Source organism: Schistocerca cancellata, chromosome 2, assembly GCF_023864275.1.
Source record: "Schistocerca cancellata isolate TAMUIC-IGC-003103 chromosome 2, iqSchCanc2.1, whole genome shotgun sequence".
Classification (NCBI taxonomy): Eukaryota; Metazoa; Arthropoda; class Insecta; order Orthoptera; family Acrididae; genus Schistocerca; species Schistocerca cancellata.
In genome coordinates, this window is record NC_064627.1 from 1140893813 (window position 1) to 1140897113 (window position 3301).

The 3301-nt window shown below is 40.7% G+C and overlaps 1 non-coding gene across 1 annotated transcript; it reads left to right on the top strand.

Moving 5' to 3' along the window:
- The first annotated feature begins 676 nt into the window (after nucleotides 1–676).
- Trnas-cga (transfer RNA serine (anticodon CGA)) lies at nucleotides 677–751 on the top strand. The gene has a single exon. It is a non-coding gene; the product is annotated as a tRNA-Ser (tRNA).
- Nucleotides 752–3301: the final 2550 nt, after the last annotated feature.

Here is a 3301-nt window from a genome sequence, read left to right on the forward strand (position 1 = left end):
TTACAGCTTGCCTGCGTGTGGAGCTACAACAGATTTTACGAAAGAACCTACTGATTCCGGCCCACTGAGTTTATTATAGTTTCTTTTGAATATAAATCTGAAGGACTGTTACCTGATGTAGTTATAACGCTGAACCATAAGTAATGCTATTTGTGAGAGAAGTTTCCCTAAATAGAAACTGATTAAAATTATTTAATATTTACAATATTCTTGGTAGAATGAAATTTCCACTCTACAGCGGAGTGTGCGCTGATATGAAACTTCCTGGCAGATTAAAACTGTGTGCCGGACCTAGACTCGAGACCTTTGCCTTTCGCGGGCAAATGCTCTACCGACTGAGCTACCCAAGCACGACTCACGCCCCGTCCTCCCAGCTTTACTTCTGCCAGTACCTCGTCTCCTACCTTCCGCGAAAGGCAAAGGTCCCGAGTTCGCGTCTCAATCCGACACACAGTTTTAATCTGTCAGGAAGGCTCATATCAGCGCACACTCCGCTGTAGAGTGGAAATTTCATTCTATAAACATCCCCCAGGCTGTGGCTAAGCCATGTCTGCGCAATATCCTTTCTTTCAGGAGTGCTAGTTCTGCAAGGTTCGCAGGAGAGCTTCTGTAAAGTTTGGAAGGTAGGAGACGAGGTACTGGCAGAAGTAAAGCTGTGAGGACGGCGCGTGAGTCCTGCTTGGGTAGCTCAGTTGGTAGAGCACTTGCCCGCGAAAGGCAAAGGTCCCGAGTTCGAGTCTCGGCCCGGCAGACAGTTTTAATCTGCCAGGAAGTTTCATTTACAATATTCTTGTTGAGATTAACAAATCTAACTATTCTGGAATCGAACAAGAGAGAGCAATTGACACTGAAAAATATAGTAGAGTTCGTGTACAAAAAAGGAGTAGAATAAAATCTTTAAAAAAACGTTTAATTCGCAACCCGCCTGAACTAGTGACAGAGTATAAGATACATTTTTATTTCCAAGTTTTGCATGCACTTTTCAGTCAGTGTAACATAAGATAGTGCTTTCGTGAACTTCGAGACTTTTTTTCTGATCCTGAATATGTTTGGAGTGGCTATAGTATTTCAGGTTCATTTGTGAATACGTTCTAGTCTTTACAAAGTGATGCCTTACATCCTCATGTCATGTGTCCGTTCTACAATGGAGAACATAATGATATTTATGGATTTGCCAGGAAATAAAAAGTGCGACTATAATGTTGTATCGTGTTAAATATTGTATGTTCAATCTCCCCTTAGATTTATCGTTGCTCTATTAAAACACTTCCTACGTCTGAATATCTCAAACAGGTAGAAGTCAAATCTCGTACTATCCATTCATAGGACCAAATTGGATGTAAAAATAGAAAAAATTTCAAAGCCTTTTGACTGAGGTCTTGCCAGTTAAGAACTCTTCTTTTTTTTTTTTTAAAAAAAAAAAAAAGAAGGAGTAGGAGGCTTTCAGACTATAAAATATAGTTGCGAAGTACAGATTGGAAACGTGTACAGAATAAACTTTGTGACAATGAAAAATTTAAAATATTTTGTAGGATAGCCAAGAGTAACCCTTCTAAACCGTTCCAAAACAAGGTTAATGAACTTCACACCGTTTCATATTATTTCTTGCAATTACTAGTCAACATAAAGAGATCAGTGCCACTGGTCCTAAACACAACAGTTCATTTTCCATAGCAGTACATAAAGATACAGTTACATTGGAGAGAATGGTTGAAATTGCTTGCGAAGTTTCTCGTGTGTGATAGTGCCAAGAAAAGAGACCGATTCCAGTAAATGGTTCAAATGGCTCTGAGCACTATGGGACTTAAGATCTATGGTCATCAGTCCCCTAGAACTTAGAACTACTTAAACCTAACTAACCTAAGGACATCACACAACACCCAGTCATCACGAGGCAGAGAAAATCCCTGACCCCGCCGGGAATCGAACCCGGGCGTGGTAAGCGAGAACGCTACCGCACGACCACGAGCTGCGGACTGATTCCAGTAAATATCGTTGGATTGCGCGTGTGTGTGTGTGTGTGACCACAACAAATTATTTCTATAAAGCCTAAGGATGATACGAATAATAAAACAACGTCATTAGATGCTTATACAGACAATGATCGTAATTTTGATTTTATTGCACAACTTCAATTGATTTCATTGTTCTCTCTTGCACAAGATACCTACGACATTAGAGGCGAACGAATTCAAAACCTATTGAAGTTGTAATATCCCTTTTGCTGTTTTTGCGACGTCTGCTACCCTCATCTCTGTGACGCACTCTATTTCGTTATGCAAAGTAATCTTAACTATATCACGATCGCAAAAGGAAAAGTCGATTGCATTTTTATCGGCGGTTCTATAAAATACTTAACGATTTGCTTTAAACCGCAGGACACTGATATTTCATCTCAACTACTATGCCACTGACTTTAACCACAGGCATGGGTAAGTTCATTTCCTCAGTCATAACCCTTCTTCAACTAACCATTACCTGTATAACTTAACACATGGCTACCACCGAAAAATAGCGCCTTGCTGAACTTAATAACTAACCACTCACCCCCGAAAATCAGAGCTGCAAAATAAAAACTCTACTATTTTTCCCTATACCCCGCAGGATGTCTGTCTACCTGTGCTCTAGACACTGTCAGAGCTTTTTGTAAGGTCCTCTAAATCTCTAGTCTGGACATTAGATTAAATGTTTCAACCAACAAGTACTATGGTGACAAATATATTGGCTTCCACCCAAGTATAGCCATTCCCTTTCTCCTCTGCTACAAACACTTTTCTCCCTGTTGCTAGTGCTTTTCTCCTTGTTGTCGCTTTCTGGCAGGACTGCTCGTTACTACTATTTTCATTGTACGTTTATGAAAAGTTTTTTCATCAGTGTAGGCTCTTGTGAGTGCTGAAATTCATCTGAACCCGACATAGCCTGGTTTAACTGTATTCATCCCGCCAGCAAGCGGTCAACCGACGAATTGGAGCGTGGCTGTCTATACGCAGACTGGATGCACCGCTTGTAATGGGCAGTCGAAGTGCCTACTCAGGTCCTATTGAGAAGTAATTATCATAGAGTTAATATAAGTTGAGGTACCCCATAAACTTAAGTTCAAAATGGTTCAAATGGCTCTGAGCACTATGGGACTTAACATTGGAGGTCATCAGTCCCCTAGAACTTAGAACTACTTAAACCTAACTAACCTAAGGACATCACACACATCCATGCCCGAGGCAGTTCTAAGTTCTAGGGGACTGATGACCACAGATGTTAAGTCCCATAGTGCTCAGAGCCATTTGAACCATTTGAACCCTTT